The sequence below is a fragment of the Grus americana genome, chromosome 8 (assembly GCF_028858705.1).
Source record: "Grus americana isolate bGruAme1 chromosome 8, bGruAme1.mat, whole genome shotgun sequence".
Classification (NCBI taxonomy): Eukaryota; Metazoa; Chordata; class Aves; order Gruiformes; family Gruidae; genus Grus; species Grus americana.
This window is the reverse complement of record NC_072859.1, coordinates 33,565,459-33,584,563: the sequence shown is the minus strand read 5'-3', so window position 1 is coordinate 33,584,563 and position 19,105 is coordinate 33,565,459. Positions and strand designations below refer to the sequence as shown.

Below are 19,105 nucleotides of genomic sequence, written 5' to 3'. Positions count from 1 at the left end.
TCTCACACGGGGCATTGGAAATAATTAGAATGTAACCTCAAAGATCTTAGAAGTAAAATTGTCTAAATCTAGTTCAACAAAGTTAAAATTACGGCATGAGCTTGGTTTAAAAGCCTTTACATCATTGCTGATTTCAGTGTTCTGCGTGACAGCATCTCCACGCTGAGGCTCCCAGGCCCGAAATCATTTCCCTAAAAGTACTAAAGCCCTTCCAATACGCGATTGCATTACGGGTTGTATAACGTAGCTTGGAACATGCCAAGAAAATGTCTTCAGCCTTACTTTTACAAATATGGCAATGATCAACCCAGAGCATGATGTGAAGGTTGATTATATTTAAAGCAATTTAACATGTTGCAACAGCGTCGTATTTAACGCTGCCCCGTGAAATGGAACTGCAATCTAAGAGCAACACAAACATAGGTCTATGGACCTGGCCCTACAAACTTGATTCACATCAGTAACATTTACCTACGTGTCTCCCCGAGGTGAAGATAATGGATGAAAGGGAAAAAATGAGGAGCTGGTTACAAAACTTGGCTTTGGCAGTGCAATTCAGCAGGTAGGTTCTTACTCTACAATGGCTAAAAGTAATGCCTAATCTCAACAGCGACTTGAGCATTTCTCATCCGTTTCCATCTGTCTCCATGCTTTCAAAGATTGCTGTAGGACACCAAAAAGCAACTCTCAGTAAATTCTGTCAGAGTAAATTCCCTCTGCCATGCATCTCTCCAGAGAAGCCAGGGAGAGCCACAGCCTTTCGGTGGTTGCAGCCACCGCTCCAGGAAGGCTGGCTGGGGTTCAGGGTCGGAGAAAGCTACCCAAACGACGACTGCTGCACAGCAGAATGATATATATGTTCACAGATACCATATTCACAGGTAACATTTTTTTTGTGAGGACAGCTCCAAGATAGTATTAGGTTAGAGATCTGATCAGTTGTGAAATGTTTTTTTTAATTGCATAATTTGATTACTTTTCACTACTGCTTTTTTTTTATGTATGTATAGGAAATATTAAAATCACATAAATCTAGTTTTCAAAAGAAGTGAAGAACGCAGCATTGAAATACAACAGCAAAGATGCTAACTGCATAATAATTTGTAGATCACCGACCACAACAGCTCTACAAATAATAGCTTCCTTTATTTATATGTCAGCAGATTTGATATTCCCTGATCATCAAGATAAACAACTACGCATCTTTCAGATATAGGCACATGAGATGGAAAGCTAACAAAACCACAAAAGACCAAAGTATGCCAAAGCAAGCTACGAAGGCATTCCCAGAACTGCCAAAACAGGTATTACAAAGGGAACTCTATCATTACCACAGTAGCCTTCAGAGTTAACAAAAATGAGACTTGCTCAAAGTACTTTAATTATCACCATCTGTGCCATGTAAACTCAACTCCATTTACACAGAAATGTTCTGAAATCCCGTTACATTTTAGGGACAGCAGAGCACTTGCCCTCATATTCCACAATATGATAATAAGCAGCACAGCAGTAAATTATTCTCACTGGTAATAAGGAAAATTACTTTACCAGCCATGCTGGTCCACAGAAGGCGTTTCCCATCACTGAATACAGACATTGAAAGCTGTGGATTCCAAACCTTGTTAGCTTGTGGACTGCTTGCTACCTTTCAATAGACTTTCTTGGATCCTCTTCATCAAACAGCGATGTGGCTCCTGAATTCAGCTCGTAGTCTCCCTGTGTACTACAAGAACCATTTGCTGATAAGAGGTGCTGCCATTCAGTTGCTAAGAATCAAAGTAAAGGTTCTTGTAAATTCTGACAGTGCTTTTAAAGTTTCAGGAGAACTGTAGTCTGAGATTTAGCCAAAGCAGTTGCATCAAGGACAACTATTCCTGCAAGACATGTTGGCACCACAGGGTACGTCTTGAGGAATCACAAACCAGTTCAATATACTCAGTGTTGGAAAACCTATAAAAGCAAGCCCAAAGATACCATCCGGACAGTGCTGAAAGTGGGCTTCTGCTGGCTCTCAGTGAAGCACTGGTCAACAACTTACGAAATCTCCAAACCTGTATTTGGAATTGTGAAGTCAGTTGGAGTGGGACACAAACCTTAAAGTCAGCTAAAAATCACTTGGTAAGCCGCCGGGCTACACCATAAACAGTTTGTACTGAATTGAACAAGACACATATCTATTGACAGAAGTCCTGAGGGAATGCTCAGGAACTCTGATCTCCACCAAACACATTAATTCCTTAATAGAGTCCACTAATTATCTACTCACTTTACTGCCCAAGACTTGCAGGATTGTCCTGAAAGGGTAATTTTTCCATCCTTAAACAGGTCCTCCTAATTTTATTTTTAAAGAGTCCATACGTAAGGATTTTAAAAACCAATGGATATGGCCTCAGTCTGAATGGCAGGGAAGAGGAGGGCAGGAACGCACTGGTGGCAACACTCATGCAGTGCTCAAAGCCTGGTGTCCTCAGACCCTCCCCAGTAAAACTTCTGCCCCTGAAAGACAAGTAAGAAAATATTTCCAAGGTAGGTGCCAGCTAAATGTTCCTGCACAGGGACATACTGAAAACTGGGTAACTGTCCTTTTCAGCAATGCAAAGATCAAGGGTGTCATAATTAGGTGGGTGTGCAGCCTACCGAGGGTCTAACCTTGTGTGATGGGGTTAACTCCTGCAAGATCTGACCCTCGGGGGACAAACAGCTCCAGTGCAGAAGGCTACTCACGCCCTCCCGGCTGTCCCCTCAGTGTTTTCAGAGCAGCTCGTCACAGTGCAGCCCTAACGCTTTCAAAAGTGAGCAGCCCTTTAAGAAACAACCTTAAAAATACAACTGCAGACATCTTCAAGTTATTTAAACACCACAATTATCTCTGGTTAATGTTTGAGTTAAATATTTCCTCTATATTCTTGTTTAATTCCACAATTAAAAGGAGATCTATGTAAGATGCTCATCACCTTGGTAAGCTAGCTGACTTTCAAAAGTAGACTAAATGTAATTACAAAAGCTGTGAAGATTAGTAGGTAAACCATCAGCGCAGTCACTGTTTTATTTAGTCCGTCTTGATTTTGCAAACAGACTTTTCTTAAGAAGTTCAACATCTCTTTGTAGATATAAAAGCTATATTTTGGGGAGGGGGGCAGAGGGGGAACATAAAAGCATAGCCTGAGAGCTATCAAAGTTGAAATTTAGCTTTGTACTGCAAGTATCTGACCTATTCACTCAGTAATAGGCCTAATCAATCTTACTATCTCCCACAATAGTGATTCATTAGAGCACAGGCTTTATCTTTGTATCAAAGTCAAGAAGAAAGGCAGACACAGATATAAGGAAATACTTTGACTTCTCTCTGATACGCTGTACATAGTTTAAATACCAGCACTGATAATATGTTGGACACTCGTGAGTCCCATGTACACTTAATCACTCATTTCCTTCAATGACTAAGAATAATACCGGCATAATTTACGGCGCTTTACCCCCTACTTCTTCCAAGACATCTGGCATGCATCCAGGGAGTGGCACTTCTGAAGCAGGAGGACCACGGTGAGGCTTTGAGGGATGGGGAAGGAGGTCTGAAGGCTACATAACTGATGAGAAGATTACTGTTGCCTGCATAACTGATGGAAAGAAAATCTCCTTCAGCTACAGAGGTTTTTCAGAGCTCGGGAGACTCGGAGAACTCTGCATGACCAAGACTGCCTGACCCCTCCGGAGCTAGCCAAGGCACTGTCTCCATCTTCTGCTGCAGGCAGCCTGCCTCTATTAATCTAAGTTATGCAGAGCCTAATTCACAGTCCCATTTGGATCCTTGCAGAATTTGGATAACCTGATAGCGGGGAATGGGGAAAAAGAGCACTTTCACCTCCAGCTTGGCCAGGAAACCTCATCCCTCCCTCCCGTGCCGGAGGGGATTTTGCTAGGAACAAGTGTGTCAGCATCGGCTGGGTGATGATCTTCCTCTCCCATCCTCTCAGCCTGGACCACCACCGGCTCTTGCACGCACAGCCGGCCAGCCTTCTTGTGCCAGACAGATGTGGGGTGCTGGAAAGACCCTTCCTTATAACCATGATAAATCTGGAGTTGTATTCGTAGTTATGCTTCTGCTGCTGACATCATTTCTCCATAGCTACATAGTGGAGGGTTTATAGCTGAACCAGAATCCAGGATGTGCACTGCCCAGAAGCAGGACATGGTTTGGGGGGGTCCCCCCCCAAATGTGTACAAAACCACTTTTCCACCATACAAAGCATCAGTTAGTTGTTTCTAATTTCTCAAATACAAAGGGACTGATAGAAGGGAACACAGAGGTATGTGTCATCCGGAGAACACTCGTCACCTCACGCTCATTTTCTAACGGCACTCTCTTTCTTTCTGAGCTCAAGACACTTGACCGTGTCACTTCAAGACCATAAATCGCCACGTGCTGCTGCAAAGGATCAGGCACTCCATTTAAAACCGCAGCTGACCATGTCTCTTTCACAGCACCTCAGTAAGCGGAGAGGGAGGGAAGTACGCAATACCTCTAACAACGAGGCTTTATTTATAAAACTGATGCCTTCAGGGGCTATCTCAGAAAAACCTGAAGGTTAAATCAGGCACCTAGAAATGCCCGATTATTCTAACCTCACCACATTGAGTTTTTCGCATGCAGCCTTCAGAAACACTGCACTTTGTTATATCATTTAAAAGGAACTAGGTCATCTTTGGCACGGCAGTTTCCATACATGAAAACACAGTAATTGATTCAAGTGAAACAAAAGCGTACCGACCACTTAGCGTGTTTTATGGCTTTTACTACTGTGTGCACCTGCAGAAGTCTAGGAGTGCAGTCCCTCAAGGCCCAATACACAGATTTATACACTCTTAACACATCTTAAAAGTTAAGGAAATGATGCATTTTTCTCTCGGAGGGATTTGATTTCTAAAAATCCTAAAGACCCTTTCACTGTCACTTCTGTTATTTATGCCAGAAAAAAGGTACAAACTACGAGTGGCCTATATTTAAAACAGCAGGTTCTTTTCGCCTCTGATGGTAGAAAATATTGACGCTGTATTTTACGTTATCACTTGGACCCAGGCAGGATGGGGAACAGCACCTCCAAGCAGAACTTCCACCATGCGCTCTCCTGGGAATGATGGTTCACTGGGATTCAACTAACGACCAAAATAGGTGCTGCAGACAGACACCCATAGAGCTAGCTTCTTCTGGAAAACATCTACAGTAAATATTTCTGGTTTGCTTTTCACACCAGTACACACTGTGTTTTGTAGATGAAAGAAATTAATCTGGTTTTGTGTGCAAGACACAAACACTGGATTGTGCAGCCACCTGCGTTCCACTGGTACAAACTTGTGGGAAATGTATTTCAACTTGCTCAGTCTGAAAACAAGAGAGGGAATGGGAACTTAGATATAGGCTCTGGCCATATGCAAATTAAATCTACGCCATTTTAAAATTTGTTCCACTGTTTTCAGCATGAACACTTACAACTATTTTGCAAACACCATGAGGATGTCTGAAATCTTGTTTAAATTCCAGAACTGGAAATTACTGAAGCACAAACACCAAAACAACTGTTCTTTCAGTTTGTTTCCTAACCTTTTCCTTAGTGACATGAAAACTTTCTTTTCTCCCCAGAGACTTTATACAAGTGTCAGCTTCAGTCATTGCAGTTTTACAAGACTATAAAGTTAACAGCCTCTAACATCCAATTAGCAGTTCCCTATATAAAGGAAAACCAGTTCCGTACTATTGTATTCATAATAACCTGAAGCTGACTGCATCTTTTCCCTTCCTTGCCTAAACACTAGCTTCCAACTCATTTTCCTTAGAAAATTGAAAGGGGAAGTAAGAAGGGCTAAAACATTCCTAACAGTTAGTAAAGAGATGAAAATTCATAGATCCGCCCATATTAAAAAAAGCTTTAAATGTACATAGCTGGACCAATTGCTTGTTTCAGTTAGAAGGTATGCGGTTAAGGCATTTGACTTTTACTTTGCTAAAAAAATCAGGGTATTTTCAGATCATTTTAGAAATATTTGCACAGCTTTTTGTCTTGCGGTCTCTTCCATGCTGTCATTTCAGATCAGAGTCATACCTGAAGATCCCCAGTGAAGCCCTGGGTACTGTCTAAACATATTAAGAGACAGTTCCCAATCTCACAGGCTTGTAGTTTAACGGGCGGTACAAAAAAAAGGAATGAAGTGTTATCATCAGTTTTGCAGATGCGCGAGAGGAGCACAGGAAAATTCAACATTTTACCCAGGTCATATAACGTCCAGTTTCCCATGAGGAATGATATTATGTCCTTGTAGCTGTAGTCCAGCACTTGAACCCTAAAGCTGTTTTTCCTTGCCAGCTAAACAAGCTGATAATTTTTTTTCTCACCCGGACCCAGACAACCAGCTGAGCACATGGCAGCAGCACATCCTTGCAGGCCACTCACCTACGGGACTGCCATTAGCAGCGGGCTATTAGCCAGCTGGCTACAGGAGGCCATTGTTCCCTGTGACTTGGGACCTGTGAGGCTCCACATCTGGAGCCCCGTTTTGCCTTCCCACACACCTTTCACGTGAGAGAGAACAGCAGACGGGAGAGGGTTTAGCAGCCTAGGTGGTCAGAGGATGGAGTTCCGTGATGTAGGAGGGGAGTCCCAGGGATGTGGACTTGTGTCACCTGGAGAAGAGAAAGCGCAGGAGAGATCACAGAGCAGAGGAGACAGAGCCAGGCTCCTCTTGGAAGCGCAACTGCAAAAGGACAGGAGATGACTCCCACAAGTTGCAGAAAGAGTCATGCCAGTTGGAAATAAAATCCCTGATGAGAATGGCTCAGCCCTGAACAGGGGCCCAGAGATGCTGGTGCACCTCCGCCTTTGGATACTTTCAACATCAGACTGGACAAGGTCCTGAGCAACTTGAGACCAGTTTGAAGTTAGCCCTGGCTTGTCAGGAGGTTGGATGAGCCGACCTCCAGCAGCTCCTTCCCACCTACCCTCTTCTATAATTTCTAACTTCTACGCATCATTTTACTTTGCTTACACAGGTAGCAGCAGCAAAGTATGTGTGAAAGGCAGGTCCATGAGCAACGTGACACTTCTGCTGTCGTTTGTTCTTAATCCTCTAACACTTTCACAAAGCAGCGGTCAAGATTTCAGTTTGTTGTATCTCAGGCATCGCACAAAACGGCAAGTTCCTAGGCAAAGGCACTAACAACAGATTTTTGCTGCGTGTTCATGCAAAAAAGTTATCCCCATCCCACATATCTCTTCCAGAAGTACTGTTTTTTGAGATGAAAATATGTCCAAAAATACATTGCAGTGAGCAACGTTGCTCTGGCAACGTGTCAGAACATCAGCTTCCAGAGAGCTCCAGGGCTAAGATCCCACACAGCTTTCAACAGAAAAAGCTGGCCAAAACTTTTCCATGCACAGTCCAGCTGGGGGGGGGAAGCGATCCATCCACCTCCCCCCCCAAACTTCTTTCTCTAGCATGTGCCTCAATCAGGTTGGCTGTCACACCAGATCATGTCATCGGGGTTATGACATCACATGACTGAAACAGCCCAGAGCGATTGATGTAAGACAGATTGCATTTGACACCCAGGGAAGATTTCAGTCCATATGTTTGCTATCCCGAACCCTTTGTGTTTAATTACTGTAACACTAGATCAGCAGAATGCTGCAAGCAGGTTACCAAGCCGCTACTCCCTGAATCAACAGCCCGCGCAGGAAGATCTCGTCCTTTCCCAGTCAGCATGCTGCAAGCTGAGACATCGAACTAAACATCGGCAATAAACCAGGAGGCCAAATCCCTCTTCTGTGAAAGTTGAGGCTAAAGCTGGACCCCTCATTTTACCTCGCCAACATCCTTTTATAAGGGATTCAGAAAACTATCCTAAGGAAAATACATGCTATGTATGCACCAAGAATTACAATTGCTTGCCTCTGACTTACAAACGACAGACAAATAGAACATATATAAGCTCTCTATTTTACCCAAGAGCAAGGCATAAGTGAGTTGGTTTAACTAAGAATGCATCCTACTATTACTATATGACTTTAAAAAAAATATAAACCAAATCAATCTTTTTCATAAATTTAAATTTTTAAATTTTTCAGGAAGGAAATACACTCATTTAAATGGTCCTACTTTGTAAAAAAAAAAAAAAGTTTGAATTATTTATCCTTATGTGTAGGGATTTATCCAACACTTTCTCTTCCCTTCTACCGTCCTGTTGTGGTTTTGCCAGGCTCCCTTTTTCCCTACATCTTTCAGCACTAAAAGGAGTTTCTTCACGAGGCGTAAGCCCCAGCCCAGCTGGTCTGCCCCCAGAGAGCTCTTCGGACTGTTTTTTTTGCTGTAAAACATGACTCTGTGTACTTTCCCCTGTAAAGATACAAAAAGAGAGCCCACTGGTGTCACCAAGGAAAGAGGTACCTGGAAATATGGGAAGGAATGGGGAAATTCCTGCTATTCAGGGTGACAATCGCTCTGACATATCTGGCTGTAAAAACTTCCTCCCCTGAGTTCACCCCATCTCTCATCCGATCTACAGAGGCAAACAGCCTGCCTGAGCTGCAACGGGAGCCCCACGTTTAGGAGACCGAGTAGATTTTTCCCTCCAGCAAAACTTATTTCACACTTGGCATGCGATACGTCAGCCCCACCTATGCCATTGTTCATGACGAAAAATGCCTTTCTAAAGCTAAGTAACTAGAAATGCTTTTCATTGGCAAGGTTTAGATACATCTGCATAATTCTCCAATTACCATCTACCAAACTAAAAAGTAGCCTTATTTTTATTCTGACCTTAGAGATTCAATGGAGAGTAAGCTTTTGCCACCTGGGAAACCTGCGTGAGTGAGCAGCTGGAGAAAAGAAGTCAGCTGGGGAAAATAAACCTAGTTTCATTGAAGGAGAAATTTTGAAAAACCTTAAACAGAGTTTTATTCCCAGGCAGTATTACATTCCCAGGAAGGGGAGAGAGCTCAGGTACAAAACACTCTCAAAAAGTTCCCCGAGTCGCACTGCAGACAAACTCCTTTCCTACCATTTGGCTTTGGCCAGGATAGGAGCGTCCATCAGGTTTCCACCAAAGGAGAGCCCCACAAAGTACTTTTTACTCTCCAAATAACGTAGGCATAGAGGTGATCACATAATTGTTGATTCTACTTTACTAGTAGAGATGAGAATCAATTCTTTTGCTGCCTTTTAGACCTTTGCACATGAAACTAAAACTAATGCTGAGCTGCTAATGGTCTTGTACGTGCTTTTGGCTTCCAGGATCCTCTGTCCCCTAACCTGGTGCATATGTTCGACTCAAGTAACATTGTCCTTGGACCTGTGACAAGTTTTGGCTGGGGAGAAGAAGGGGAGGGGAGGGGAAAAGTAAAGACATTTTACTCTCTTACGAGATTTATGAGATGAAATTTGTGCCAGTTTCAAGTATGGTCTATGTGAAGGGTCAGGAGAAGTTCACAGCTTTTTTTTTTTTTGATATAAAACAGAATTCACTTCAAAAATTTACCATGATTTCTGCACATCCTAGGAGTAAAAGAGAGCTTCTGGGAATATCTGTCTCAGTCTGATAAAAAGCTATACCACAATCCCTCATGGTTTCTGCATTTCTTTAAGTGTGCAAAACCCGCACAGCTTCTTAACAAAGTCTCTTCTTTTAAAAGAAGACAGGCACTGGAACAATGAGTGTTATTTTGTAGATCAGCTCCAATAAGCACAGTGTTTCCTAGCAATGAAAACCTGGTTGAAAGAAATGTATTCATAATTTTTAGGATTATTTGAAACTAGGATTAAACATAAATCTAGAATAAACACTAGAAACATTAACCTCAAGGACATAGTGACTGCACATAAAAGGTAAAAAACATTAAAAGGAAAATCAAGAGTAGTCATCAATAAAAGAAAATACTATACTTGCCTCTGAAATCTCCAGTTCATTATTATAAAAAAAAGCCAAAATCTCTTTGGCTATGTGAACAAATGCTACAAAAATGAGCAATGACTGAGAAAAAAATGTATAGTGTGTTACTATGCACATTTTTCAAGCAGTAAAGCATATCTTCCCACAGCATCTGTGCATTAGATTAACCATGAGCGTTACCCAAAATAAAAATAAGCAAAACTATATAGATTAAAATGTGGTGTTTCTCTGACAGATTACTAACTTGGATATGCCATCCAAATATAACAGATTGCCTTGATACAGTGATTTTATTTCTGCCTGCAAAGAAAGTCATTCAGGGTGGGTATATGAAACTTTGAGGGAGAAAGCAGTTTAGGAGCCACCACATGAATTTCAAAAGCTTTAGTCACCTAAAATGAGTCCGGTACCTCTCCGATGTAACCACACAGCTTTCAGACAAGTTTAGCTGGTCCTGGCATGAGAAAAGATTTTTTCACAGACAAAAGTTTTAAAAAAATTACAAAAGCAAAGCTAGGGAGGAGGGAATTTTTTGGGGAGTCTAGACAGGACTCCAAACAAACTTCAAAGACTAACCCACTCCCGGTACAGCTCCTCAAGGGACCAGATGGGCTGCAAGGGGGGAAAAAGCCCTCAAAACCCTCTCAGACATCCTGGCTACCACTCCGAGGAGGTGAAGTCCCGAGACAGACTAGATAATATCCTGCTACTTAAGACCTAGAAGAATAACCTACAAGAGTTATTAATTAATTCCCAGCAGAAGGCTGCACAGGCAATGAATCAAAAGATACCGCATTTCTCACCATTTGCGCTGTTTTCATTAAATAAGGCTAAAAATCTACAAAAGCCCTCTTTCGGATTATGGCAGACATCTCCACGTTACGCCATCTCCAAAGGGAACTAAACTGCATTACTTTCTTACATCATCCATGTCCGATACCTGCCCGAGCAGACTTCGGCATGGCCTCTCATATATACCCCCCCCCTCAACAGGGTTTACTATCTAAATAAAAAATTTGAACAAGAGCAGTATTATCACTACTTTACAACTTGGGAGGGGGCAGCTGATTTACAGCCACCCATAAATCTGCGCTGGTGCAAAATAATCAACCCAGATCTCTTGGTTAGAACAGGCTTTTTTTTTTTTTTTTTAAAGCAAAAACACATGTTGATTGATGACACAATTTTTTGCAGGTTCATGTTGATCTTAATGAATTGTTTATGTAAAAACAAAAGCTTCATACCATTCTGAATCCTCTTTAAATGACTTCAGGGAAAGAGCAATTATTTAATTTGAAATGACCTTTCATTTCAAATTGTTGCTGAATACAATTGAAAACTTAAAACAGTTGAAACCAAGCAAGATGGTTTGTTTTTCTCTAATAAAATACTTTGACACAAAGTGAATCTTTTTTCCAATGTTTTAACGATTATTTATAAATTTTCCATCTGCTCCACACTAAATGCTTTACTTCTCAAAAAAATCTACTATATGCCAATTCTCAGCCACGTACTTTGCTCAAAGAAAAAACTGAGCGATCCAAGTTCAGCTCCAGACCTCAAACTCCACAAGTGATTTGTTATTGTAGCTGTATCCCACTTGCTTCCTTTCTAGCTATGGCCGAGAAACGGTAGAGGAACAAACGGGAATGGAGAGAAGCAAGACAGAGGGAACGGGGAGCAGACCGGGGAGATGCCAGGTAAAGGTCTAGCAGCAAAACAGCTACTCTGAAAGGGTTTAATTTTGGACATAAACTTCTGCACTTGAGGAATACTCAGATTCATTAGCTGGTTTTGTGTGATGAACACCCGGGCCATGTCCACCAGATCCAGTCCCTGTAATTTCCCCTTGTGCTCCCCAAGACCACACTCCTCCTCAAGAAGAAATCAGACATCTTAACAACAAAAAGAAGCACCTCACGTGTGGCTATTTGAGGCTCTCTCAAAAAGAAAAATGAAAGTAACAGGCAAGTACTTGTGTATCTGCACTACCCCCAACACAGCTCTAAGTCCCTCGTTCACACGCAACCAAAGAATAGAAAAATAATACAGTCAAATTCAAACAGAAGTCACCCAGGAGTTGTATTGTGTGTATCAGACTTGGTCCAGCTAAGTTCATTCCTAACTCAGCTACCAAAAATCTCCACCGTATGTTATGGAGAAGACAGGGATACAAGACAACCCACACAAAATGCAGGCAGCAGGCGACCGCTACGGGACCGAGTCCTAAGGGTCAACTCCAGAGGGGTCATTGCCAAGGGCAGAGGCTGGAGTTTTAAAACACATCTTCTTGAGATGGTCTGCAAAGCCGCTCTGAAACGGCGAGCCTCAATCCGCAAAAGGTGTCGTGGAGATTTCCAGCCCACATCTGCAGCTCGGGGCTCGTGGAAGCGGCAGGACTTCAGGCCTCGGATCGGGGAATACAGGTGATTTGTCACAACAGGAAAGCCTGGTTTTAATAACATGGCAAACATCTTACTGTTTCTTTTGATTAACGTGGCATTCATTCTGGATTTCGTGCTATTTAGTCTATGCAGGGAAATGATAAAAAACAGACCTGACAACCTTTGAGTTAAGAGCGGACTTCACCTCATTTTAAAAAAGGGCAGCTGCAGATGCCACAACCCCTTTCCCCCTCTACAACATCGTATTTACCTGCACTTTCTCAAGCAATCACAGGGAATTCCTATCTTTATTTATCTTTTAAATAAAAGAGTGTACAAGTAATTTTCTCCTGCACCAGGCAGGATCTTTTGAAGGAATATCAGATATTTCATTATATTTTGCAAATTACTCAGCTTCCAAAGTTCAGCAGTGACTACAGACCTGCACACTTCTTAATATTTATTTGTATCGCAGACAATAAAGTACCTTCTATTTGTGGAAGCCCATTAAAAATAAACAGTCTGAGATAACTTGGCTTTTCAAACCTTCTTGTACATTTGGTTTATTATTGTCCTTTCCCTAGCTCTTATCCAAACAGTCCTGACAGTTTGTTTATTGAGAGCTCTGTAGAGGTCTACCTACGCAAAGCGTGCTGGTGACAGCATCACGGAAAATCTCTAACTACAGCCTGAATTTAAAAATAATATATATTAAAAAAAAAAAAAATCACAGGAGCAAACTGTTTAATTTGTGGACAAGACAGTAAAACATTCTCTAGTGGCTCACTGTTGACTAGTCAGCATTTCTGCCTGAAATGTTACATGTGACATCTTTCAATTTGATATTATATCATCAAATATATCAGGCAATATAAAATCCATCCATAAAAACCTCTGCTTGTGGGATTTTTAAGTAGAACTCATGATTCCTTCTACTGAAGTTCCATTAAAGCAGAGATATAATTGTTCATATATTCAGTGAAGTTATTCAACACTTATATGTATTTTTATACATTACATATAACAGTCTCTCTCTATATTTGTATAACAACATATATATGTTGTTTTCTAGACAGCTAAACTTTTTTGAAGTTTGATTTTGGGAAAATGTTCAGTCCTGACCAAAAAGGGCACGTTTTTATCCACGATACATTAAAAGCACAAGTTGCAGCAGTTCTGCTTTCTCAAGTACTACTCCATTAACATCCTCGTCGTTTACCCAGAGGAGCACTTAGGGAAGATGAAGGGTAGCTTCAGTTCCAGACCTTCTCAAGAAGGTAGTCTGTTCAATGCCACGTGGCCATGGGAGCTGTTTAACGAAGACACTGAATTAAGACAACCCCAAACTTACTTTAGATGTATCATCAGTCATCTGAAGGAACTCCGATTTACTAATAGCTCTGAACTAGACTCAACAGTTGCTTTCCAAAAGATCATCGCAGCACCTCTAACATGGCTGTCACTCAGGGATAGCTCGCTTGGCCACTCGCCTTTAACAACACTTTTAAAGTACACTTATAAACGCAGAGTGAAATCTTTGCCTTGTTGGAGTTCCTCAATAAGGTTAGGTTTTCGTCTATAGAGCTTAACATGGATAACATGGTTATTAAAAGCAATAATTAAAAATAGCTTTTTTCAGACAATTTAGGGGCTTTTAAGAACTACATATAAGATGGAGCCTTTTAAATGAGATCATAAAAGATTTTATAGCTCAGTACTACAATAGCAAGCACATGCTGAGATGCTGAAATTTTGTACTGAACCCACATTTAAATACAGTGTTAGAGCATTGCTGCAGGACTCCAAGAAACTAAACAAGCTAGAGAATTTCTACTCCGAACTAAAACTGTATCATTAACTTCCCAGGAATGTGCTTTACCTTTGCTTCATGCCTGTTCTGAAGAGCCTACAGGTCAAATGCTGACCTTGACTTCATTCATCCTTCAGCCTTGCAATAGTAAACCTATTGCTACCCGTGAGGATGCACAATTACAGCTGAGGACATAACCTGAAAAGAATGGAGTTGGAAGAGGTGATGCTAGAACTGGAACTGATTCTGTAGTTCTGTGAACAAGGCAGGGGAGCTATGAAGAAATACAATTTCCTTTTTCAGTGCTACAGTGGTTTTGTTGAGCTCAAATAAGTTCAACCTTTCATATGTCTTTAAATTTTACAATATGATTAAGCAAATGTAATACTGAACCTGCTGATGGAGAAGAATGCTAGAAAAGAAACGGTCTTTCTACCAACAGTTGTTAGACATAGATCAGCCGTGCCCTTGTCTACTTCGGATCTGGGCAAAAAGGATTTCCCACCCCATGCAGATCTTGGCTGCGGTTCAAAGCAGCTTTACATCTTCCGCACAGAAAAATTGTGATGGGGGGGGGGAAGGGGTAAGAGGCAGCTGAGCAGGCTCTTGAGAGATGGAAGAGAAGAGAGAGAAGACAGCAGTAATGCCTTTTCCTGGGCTGTTCCCTCTTACGTCTAAGCCAGACAGGGTCAGGCAATGAACCGTGGCTCCTCCAAGTCAGCTCCTTCCCAAGGCTGCTCTGCAGGGAAAGCACTTAGGCGACTGCTCACCAGGAACTCAGGGCCGACACAAAAAAAAACCCCTGTCTGGCCCAGCTGTATTAGGAGATCTTTCCTAACAGGTAGTATTTACCCAGCAGACATTACAAACACTGAATTTTAAACCTGTGTTTTGGGGATTTTTATAAAGGCAATTTTTGACCTTCAGGTTTTGCAGCACTTAAATAGTTACAGTCTGTCGTGCCAATGAGTATTTAGGGAGTTTTAAATCCAGAGACTATTTGGCTGTTGTGCACGCACACAACTCCCAAGACTCACAAATCCTGATTAAATGTTTGCTGAAAAGCAGGAATACCATGTGACTCCCCAAAAAAGAAGAGAGCATCTTAAGTCTCATATTGTTTTCTTTGTCCAAATTATCCAAAAGGCATCAGTCCATATGGTGAGCTAACTGCCTGGAAAGCTTCAAACTCGCTAAACACAAACTCATTTTTATAGGATTTACAAAACTTTTTTTAAAAAGACAATCCCTCATAAAACTAGAAAATAATTTCTGCTTTTGCCACACACGTAACACAAGAATCTCTGAAAATAGCATTTAAACTGGAAAAGCTGACAGGAATTTAGCAGAAAATTTCTATACAAAAAGAAAGTCACATGCTAAGTAGAAAAGCACCATCCTTACCTACTGCTTTCACTGCAGCAGGAAAAAAAATTAAGATACATTTAAAAACTTAAATGAAAACTGCTAAATTAGCCAAATAATCACATAGTCTTACTATGCTTAAAGAATAACCGACAATGCATCTCTTTCAGTGTAGCACCTGACAGAGCATCTGACGGGCCCATTACCTTAGCACTTTGTGATTTCATTATATGGAAGACAAATGAAAGCATCACTTCGCCAGATAGCTAATACAGCCTTCAAAAAGCGCACTGCAAGTCAAATTCAACAGAACATCACATTCTTCACATCGTCCCAAACATGCCCCTAAATGAAATTATTTCTTTCAAAATAGTAAAAGAAGTGTCAGAAAACTTAGAAAACAATACACGTGGCAAGGTGCAGAAAGTGCTTAATGACACTCACCACCCAAATCCCTCTCTGATATCTCTGCGGCGCTCTGCCTGATGGTTCAGTAAATGAAACAAATCCAGATGAGCTTCTGACCTATATACGGAGGTGTCTTCTTGGCTTTCTACTAAATCTTATGTTACTGAAGTAAACGTAAAAATAAAAATGGTGGTGTAGAACTGCCCAGCCCTTTCAGGTACAGCAGAATCTCCCTAGGATGGCTAACATTCGTTGTACCTCGGCAGATAGAAGCATCTCCAGGAGAAGGCTTATCCTTGCACGGGTTGGCTCTGTGGGCAATACTGGATAACTACTGCCAGCGTTTTCCATTTCCATCTTTCCTTTTTCTGATCACGAACAACAAACCTGCAAGTCCAGCATTAACAATTAATTCAAAAGCGGGCACTTGGCAGAACGTATCTTCCAGGATGTATTTGGAAGTACAAGACGGATCCTCACCAACTGTATGCTGGGATAGCTCTGCTAAATTTAGTAGGACTATAACAATTTGTATTCACCATCCACTTACATGTTAAAAATCGTCCCAAGCAATCTTCCATGTTTTTCCCATCTTCTGAAATTTTACTTTCACAAGATGCCAAACAAAGCAGTATTTAGTCTGTTGCTAATATAGGAAGAATTGTTACTTATCAAGTCAAAGAAGCTATCTGTAGTATGCTTTTTGGCTGAAGCACACTAAATTTAATTGCTGAAATACCCTTAAACTTTGATAAAAAGGAAAAATAACATTCTGTATTGCTAGAGGAATTTCAAAGCATAAAAAAGGCTGTAAAATAACATCAGCGGCTCAATTTCAGAAGTGTCTTTCAAAAATGTAACACCAAATGTCAGTTCTGGTGAGCCCTGCCATTAATCAACTTATGCCACTGCTTTACAGCCGTTGTAAAATCAAAATACTCTTGGAAGGTACAGAGAGGGCACTTCTCTTTCAGAGGCAGGGGAAGAGGCCATGACTTTCATATTCCCAACAAAAAGCCATAAAGTTTCCCACATTTTATTACAAATATTCTCCATCTGAGTACTGCTAGAAATCAAAGCATACTGTGACCTTAATTGAGGTGGTAACACCAGCCACCGTGTGGGGATAAGACCTGTCTTTTTTGAAGTCCGTGAAGTACAACCACGAAAACCTGGGAGATGTGCCTAGCCGAGCAGTCGGGAGGTTTGGGGCAGCTCTCAATGCTGTTACAACTGGTTTGCTAAACCCTGACACTTCCTTGTCGGAGGAGCAACAGGGAAGTATTGACATATTTTCCTAAGGACACTACACAGCTCCTCAGCTAGCATCCTGCTAGCAGCTGGCAGGCTGTAGAGTAACCGCTAAGACAACTCTGGTAAATAAAAGCTGGATAGCATCTGTCCCATGAAACGAGGGCCTAATCACACATCACAGGCACTTTCACTTGCCATTTACTTCAACAGGCTGCAATGTATTCAAGCCCCCCCAGGAGGACCACCTTCCAGAATCGGGTACTGATTCTCAGTTATGAAATACACTGAATAAATAAATAAATAATTCACAACCTACATCTGGAATAAATATCAATCAATGAGCTAAAAAAACCTATACTATTGAAGAGGCACTTGTATCAACCTTTTAAATTCTCACTTGGTAGTAGAGTAATACAGATACTGAAGCAATGTAATAAAAATGTCTATTCCCAGATATGGTACTTAAGGGTTAAGTGTACAACCTGTTGATCGCTTAACCTTACCTAAAACATATGGCTTTGCACTTAAGGGTAAACCCATGGAAAGAAACCCAGTGCTCAGAAAGTGTGTGAAATTCTTTGCAAGGTCACTCTAAGGCAAAATGTATCTAAACACTTCGCCTGCACGCATTTGTTTCGAGAGACTTCACTGCTCCCAGCGTGCAAAGATTTCTGAGCTCCCTACACCCCTACTAAAACAAGAAAGCCTGTTTCATAAATTAAGCGATTCATCTACGAGCAAAGGAATAGTTAGCAACTGGTTTACAAGCATAAGAAATAGCCAAATACTCTATTTTACCATTCTTTGCATTGTCTGATACTGGAGGGATATTTGTGGTTTCCAGCATCTTTTCATCGAATAACAATGAGCCGCATCCTAAAAACTTCTGATGACTCTTGCTCAAGGAAAACCCAAGGGGGCTGAAAAGCACAGAGGAACTCCTGCAACGAGCGCACAAGGGGAGACTCAGCCCCAACAGTCAGTCACGGTCTGTAGAAGCAATTCAGGGTAAATGACCGCGCGGTGGGAACTATGACTTCAGGCTTAGGTCCTTTCCTTTGTTCGCTTCCTCCAGTCTTCTCAACGTCCAGGGCCCTTACGTGTTTCACAGCATCACACAAATACACGCTGTGCATACACTGCAGCATATTTCTAATAGCTCCTTTACTCTGTGTGTTGCCTTAAGCAAAATTATAACAAAAAAGATATGGGGGGTTTGGTGTCCTAAAGGTAGGACATTCCTTTGCATCCTCTGCATATTTAGATTCCTGAGTCAATGTTTTTCACCTGTGCATATATTTCATATTATCTATATCATCTGCATAAGGACCCGTGGAAGTTTAACAACAAGCACACTATGGATTCAACACAGTACTTAAGTAGATGCTTAAATTCTCCACTATACTAAAGAAGGAGAATATATCTAAGAAAGTGCTCAACATAATCAGACCAGTAACAAGTCAATATGCAGAGTACAAATAACCAGACTGTTCCATACTCCGCAGTACGCGTTTCCTCCCAAGGAAAACACAAGTGAGCTCATTCTGAGTGCTGCATTCTGATTAATTCTCAAAAAAATGTATAAGGAAGAGCAGGAAGGAACAAGAAAGAAGCTATTAATGGATAAAGCATAAAAGTGGAGTTACCTTCAGGAAACAAATCTGAATAAAGTTACTAGACAAGTATGAGGAAATTTTTAAAATATTCATTTCTCCTGTAAGAAGTAGCAGAGTGCTTTACAAAAAATATTACGAATTTTCTTTCGTATGTTTTTGTACAAACTCTTGAGCATCAGTCTGCTGACCTAGAGGATAATTGGTAAGTGACAGGACACCGGTTTGTGCAACTTGGGAACCTTTAGACTTGCACTCGGAACAACCACCTGGTTTGCTGAATACTCCTTTGCCCAGAGCAAGTAACAGTCGAATGTTTGGACAAGTCACAAAA

At 41.3% G+C, this 19,105-nt stretch overlaps 1 protein-coding gene across 3 annotated transcripts in view; it reads right to left on the bottom strand.

Annotated features, from left to right (window-relative positions):
• ROR1 (receptor tyrosine kinase like orphan receptor 1) overlaps positions 1 to 19,105 on the bottom strand; it is a 168,312-nt gene that overhangs the window by 87,816 nt on the left and 61,391 nt on the right. Inside the window, exon 1 of one of the 3 annotated variants that reach the window (XM_054834226.1) lies at positions 16,163 to 16,212. The exons of the other annotated variants lie outside the window; for them this stretch is intronic. The gene's annotated coding sequence lies outside the window, so the exon portion shown is untranslated. Of the gene's footprint in view, positions 1 to 16,162; positions 16,213 to 19,105 lie in introns of those variants that run through there. 3 annotated transcript variants of the gene reach the window in all.